Raw genomic sequence first — 6016 nt, 5'->3', positions numbered from 1 at the left:
ATGTTGACATTGATGGCATTCCAACCAGGAACAAAGTAAAAGATAATCAATAGAAAAAAAAACTCTTCCTGTTCACCTCTTAAAACCCAAAAACACACCACAGTAGCACCCTAAACTAAAACTACCAATGGGTTCCTGTTTTCCTTTCTGAACAATTCAAAGGTCCCTCTCTATCTCCCCACACATCCACCAACCACTGGAACACATCTCCAAAGTTCTGCTGGGCCAGCTCAGCTTCCCCTCAGAAGAAGTGCCGCCACCTGCCAGATGAAGGAGCCTTTGAGAGGCAGCTGGCATCGTGATTGGACTGTACTTTGGTCTGTTCCAATCCAGCTTCAGCTCCAGAGACGGCAGGCGGGACGAGTCAACGGAGGCCGGGTGGACGAAGGCATGCAGCTGAGTACAATCCAGAAAACAAGGGAGGAGTGCAGCAGCCAGAACAACCAGAGTAGCATCGTATGTCTCTTAGAAAACATCATAGTATAGCCTTTGGTATGAAAAAACACCATCATATACATCGTATATTGTACAAATAACAAGTCAAAGGAAAGAGACATACATTGTAGAATTGTAGTAATTGTGGGCTGACTGATTTACTGATTATCAGTATTTTATTTTTTACTGATTTACGGTAAATAAATTTTAAAAATGGTGCTACTTTGGCTCTGAACCTTTATCTACCTGTGGTCGCTCTGTCTTCTGGAGTGATTTGATTGGTTATACGTCACGAATAAAACTCCTTTAACTTAACATCTGTAAACAAAACAAAAACGTATCAACAAAGTTTTCTGTTAGAGTTTGTGTTCTTCTAAGTTTAACTCCAAGATTTTAAATACTTTCATTTACTGCAAATGAATATCCAAATGAATATACTCCAAATGTCTCACTAATAATCATTATCAGCCTTAAAAACCCACAAAACACCCCTCTATACTCAACCACACTTAGTACAGTCCGTTCCCCCTTCTATAAATCTGCTTGGAATCTTCCACTTCCTGTTTGTCAAAGTGGCCTTCTACCTGGACAGGTTTGTTGGAGCTCATGCAACAAACATTTTGGGTAACTGCACTTTAATATGGATGGATGACACTGAATTAGAGTCTGTTTTAATGAGACTGAGTTAAGATGTGTAGCTCTGTCATTAAATAGGAAATTATTTCTCAGAATTCACAGAGAAAAGTCTGAAATGTTTGCTAGGTTAGCGTCCCACATGTTCTTTGGCTCAGCTAAAGCTAACTCTCTCCAACTTCTGGATCTCTTGAGTTGCTTGTTGTTAAATATCTTGCTAGAGGTGCTGAAGCTCAGAAAGTCTGAGATGTTTGTTCAAAATAAGCTCATTCTCAAGTCTTATCTGAACTGCTGTCTTTTGTTTGAACTTTCCCTAAACTTAGGAGTTAATGACAGAGCAGCACATCCAGACTCAGTCTCATTTATGTAGAGATTAAACTTCAGTGTCATTCATTGATGTTAAAGTGCAGTTTTTCAAATGTTTGTTGCACATGCTCCCGACCAAACCAGTCCAGGTGGAAGACGATGTGAAGAGAAAGCTCCAGAGGATGAATATCACACATTTACATTGGAAATAAATGTCCTTTAATTAGACATTGTCATGCAAAAGTTGGATTTCCCTTTAATGATGTTCAAATCTTTGTTGAGTGTTTTGTTGATGTTGGTTTCTAAATGTTTTTTGACACTCGGCCCCAAAGATTAAAACCTTTTCGGCACAAGCTGCAACAATTCACACATTATCAACTATCTTTCTGACTAAACTAAGATAAAAAGTGAAAAACTGCCTGATTCCTGCATCATGAATGTAAATCTTTTTGGTTTTTATGACAGTAAACTGAATATATTTGGGTTTGACATTTTATAAACCAAAACAAGAAATGAATTACTGGAGAAAACAATCAACAGATTAATGGACAAAGAAAATGTGTTTTCCAACATATATGGCTGAATTACTCCAACATTACAAGATACATACAATTTTAATTCAATTTATTTATATAACGCCAATTACAGGTCAAATTGTCTCAAGACCTTTATTTTTATATTTTTTGTCATATTTAAAATATGACAAAGTAAGAAATTTAAACCTCTTGACTAATCCAATTTATTATTTGGTTTTTAAGAGACTAATGACAACTAAAATAACTTTCTCCACTAAAACTAATAAACATGAGGTCAAATAGAAGGAACAGTTTTAAATACTGCAGTCCCACGAGACAAGAATAAAGTTTGTCAACAAAAACTAAATCTGCTGGTGGATTCCATTAAAGTCCTAATAAATGATAATAAAGTGTGATACTAAAGGTTTGTGGTGCTAAAAATGTCAAAAAGATATCAAGTTGAACATCTGGATGGAGGTTGATAAAAGTTGACCTCCCTTCATTTCTCTGGAGCGACTCCATGGATTTTATGGATGGTGGTTAAAGACCTGCTCTTCTAGTGGTCTTCCTTCTAGTCGCTGTAAAAAGTCAGTCCATCCTGGCCGACTTCAACACCTCTTCATGACAACTTGTTCTGCCTCCGACCTGGTGGAAACTCCAGAAACTCGGGAAAACCTGTCGAGACTCGAAGAACTCGTGGAGACTCGAAGAACTCGTCGGGGGGGGGGGGGTGTGGGGGGGGGGGGGGGGGGGGGGGTGTTGGGGGGGGAGGCCGCCACCCACCTCCCCGCCTACTCTCCGCCCTGACTCCACCCAGACTCCGCCTTGGCTCCACCCATGTGGTCACTTCAGAAACTACGATGTCAAAGGGACGACGAAATTATTTCTTTTTATCTGATCTGTAGCTCAGTGAGTTAAGGATTTGCCTATGGAGCTGCAGGTCGCTGGTTCAAGACCAGACCCTTCTTAAGTTTATCAAAATCCTGACAAAGACAAAGAAAGAAAATGCCGTGTGGTCGGTCTAACCTGCGACCTCCGCTCTGTAGTCACTCTTCTTATCCCCTGAGCTACTCGCTCAGATACTAAATTTTGTTTTTTTTGCGCATTTATCATCTATTTTTTGTCGTTTTCGAGTTTTTTTTTAACTCGAGTCTCGACTCGACCGTTTTTCTCAGGAGGTTGGACTTCAGCCTTTGTGCTGGAGGGTGGAACCCTCAGTTCCAAGACTTTCCAAAGCCTCCACACCTCCCGAGTCCTCAGGACCTGAGCTTTCACACAGTCTGAGGGCTGAAATTTTCTAAGTCCCACAGTAGTTCTCTGTTAGATTGAACTTTCAGACAGTCCAAGGACTGATATCTTCTAAGTTCCTGAGTAGTTCTCTGTTAGTTTGAACCTTCAGACAGTCTGAGGGCTGAAAACCTAAAACTTCTTGAGTAGTTCTCTGTTAGTTTGAACCTTCAGACAGTCTGAGGACTGAAATCTTAAAAGTTTCTCAGTACTTCTCTGTTAGTTTGAACTTTCTGGTTAACAGAAGCCTTAAAACTTGTGACCATGAGTCTTGATTTCACATTTAGACCATCCATCTGAGTTCTTCTCAGACCTTCACCTGTGGGTTTTTAAAATCCTGAACAAACTTTGATTCTCTTCACTGAACAGTAAAGTTTGTGGAGATCAGAAGGTAACATTAGTTTGATCAATGCCTTCAACTAGTAGACTTTATCTGGAAAGCAGTTTTCTTCTGAAATGAGTTCTTAGTAAATCTGTCCACAATCAAACCAAGAACATAGAAAGAGGAAATGTTTGAAGAAACAACTTGATGTTTTCATTTCAGACTAGAAAACACTTGAAGACCTTTATCTGTTTTTGCTCTTTTTGATCATTTTATTGTCTCTTCTGTTTAATTTGATCTTCTAAAGTCTAACTGGTGTCTTTTCAAATGTTTTGTCTTTAGTTTGATTCTTCTTAAATGTTTAGTTTTGCTTTTTCTCACCTTTTATTCTTTTCTAATGTCTGATTTGATTTCCAAATGTTTTGTCTTTTTAATGTTTGTTTTTTCAAATGTTTTATTCGGCTTGTTTGAAAAATTTCCTTTTCTTTCCCAATGTTTAATTTTTCGATTAAATCTTTAAGGTTTTTCTTTTTAAATGTTTTACCACCTTTTAATGTTTAATTTTCTTTTTAAATGCTTCATTGTATTTTCTGTTTAATTCCTATTTAAAGTTTTATTGTCTTTAAGATTTAATTTTCTAATTAAACATTTATTTTTTTAATTAAATGTTCATCTTTTTAAAGGTTTAATAATCTAATTAAATGTTTTGTATTTTTTAAATGTTAATATTCTTCTTGTTTAATTGTATTTTTTAATGTTTAATTATCTAAAATATTTCATCTTTAATGTTTAATATTTTGTTTAATAAAGTTTAATTTCATAATTACATGTTTTGTATCTTCTGTTTAATTATCTAATTAAATATTTTGTCTGTTTAATATCATTTAATTGTATTTGATATTTAATTTTCTTTTTAAAAGTTTTATTGTATTAAATGTTTTTTCCTTTGATTTAATTGCTTTTTTAATGTAGTTTATTTCTTTAATTTTTTTTTCTGTCAAGATTTTAACCCCAACCTTAAAAATGAAACAAACTCTTAAATCACAATGAAAATACTTCTGTTGTCACAATCATGAGTTAGTCAATTATTCAGTTTATCAATTCAACTTTATTTGTTTAGCACCTTTCACACAGATGACAAAACTAAACAAGCAAAGAGAAAAAACTATGCTAAAACTATGATTAAAACTCAAAAACATATTTAAAAAAAAAAAATTTAACATCGTAATAAAATCTGTTGTGTCCAGGGGATGGAGGGAGTTTATTGAAGTCTTCTTGGGCTCACATGGGAAATCATTTAAAATATAAACTTGATATTCAGTCTAAGGAAACTGCAGAGCGACAGAAGAACCAACAATATCTCCTGTTTTCTCCTTTAATGAGTCGACTCTTCTTGTGCTTTCAGACCAAAGAACTACAGACTCTTCACAACCTGCTCAAACTCTTGGTACAGGACCTCACCACACGGGTCAAGAAGGTTTCCGTCTCATTTCTACTCTGAAGCTCACCTTCTCCTGCTCAAACTGCTGACAAATGTTTCTGCTCTAAAGTCTGGTCTCCAGAACTTCCTAAAAACTCTCAAAGTCTCTTCTGCTGCAGGTTGCTTTGTAGAACTGTTCCAGAAAACCTCACTAAACCACATGGAGGGGCCTCAAGATAGTCGTCCAAATGAAACCATACAAAAACCAAACTAGCACAACCCAAACGCTAAAGTCTCCTGCAGCCTACCAGAGAACCTCTGAGAACAGAGAATCAGGACAGGAACTCTTACCTTCTGGACAACCAACGTTGGTTCTCAAACAAGAATACAGAATGTGTCTGACCAAAAACCTCTGAAGACTCACTACAGCCAAGATAAAGACACAACTCAGCTGCACCAAATCCACTAATCACTGCACACATTAGCACCATGTGCTAACTGTGGCTAAAGAACCACATTTACCAAGACAACTATCCAGTACAAAGCCCTAAAACACACCAAGAAACACATTAAAGACGATTTTACTGCTGGAAGCTGCAAGCCAACGCCTAAAGAACAAACTAAAGCAATGGAGCCAAACCCGGTTCAGTGGTGAAGCAGAGGAAATGTTTGTCTGCAGCTAAATAAAGCAGGAAGACACTGAGCTGCTCAGGTGTTCCTGATAACACCAAGCAGCCACCTGGACAGCCAATAGGAACACAGCTTACTGGAAGTCCAGAGGGCTGGGTTAGTGAAGGAAATTTAGTTTAAAGTTGAAGCAGAAAGTTAACAAAGAAAGTTGAAAACCACCTTCTGATACCTGAAATCTCTGAGTTTTCACACAAAGAACACCTGAACATGTCAAACTGGTTCCATAGTAGAACCATCATTGTAAAAACGTCATAGTATGGTGTGTTGCTCAAAAAACATTAGGACCCGGCTGTCTAGGGTCGCCGAGGAGCAACACAAAAACAGGACAAACGCTGGTTTCCAGGGGGTTAGGCGGCTATTTATTTGAAAGAGTATGTTTACAACAACACAACATGTGAGCAGAAAAAT

This window comes from Amphiprion ocellaris, chromosome 6 (assembly GCF_022539595.1).
Source record: "Amphiprion ocellaris isolate individual 3 ecotype Okinawa chromosome 6, ASM2253959v1, whole genome shotgun sequence".
Classification (NCBI taxonomy): domain Eukaryota; kingdom Metazoa; phylum Chordata; class Actinopteri; family Pomacentridae; genus Amphiprion; species Amphiprion ocellaris.
Note: the sequence above shows the minus strand (reverse complement) of the source record.